Source organism: Xenopus laevis, chromosome 8L, assembly GCF_017654675.1.
Source record: "Xenopus laevis strain J_2021 chromosome 8L, Xenopus_laevis_v10.1, whole genome shotgun sequence".
In the NCBI taxonomy this organism is placed as follows: domain Eukaryota; kingdom Metazoa; phylum Chordata; class Amphibia; order Anura; family Pipidae; genus Xenopus; species Xenopus laevis.
Window position 1 is genome coordinate 25,881,196 of NC_054385.1, and position 211 is coordinate 25,881,406.

Sequence of the window (211 nt, forward strand, 5' to 3'; positions counted from 1 at the left end):
TGAATACCATCTGGCCCGGACCTTTGTTTATCTTAACATGTTCTAGTCTCTTTTGAATTTCCTCATGTGTGAACCATGCATCATTAGTTGTATTACTAGTACTATTACTGTTCTTTATGATGGCACTTTACATGAGTTAGTCCTTATTCAGTAGAAGGGAACCAGTAATCTTGGTTCCCTGAAAGAAAAAAAAAGACCAATAACATCTGTA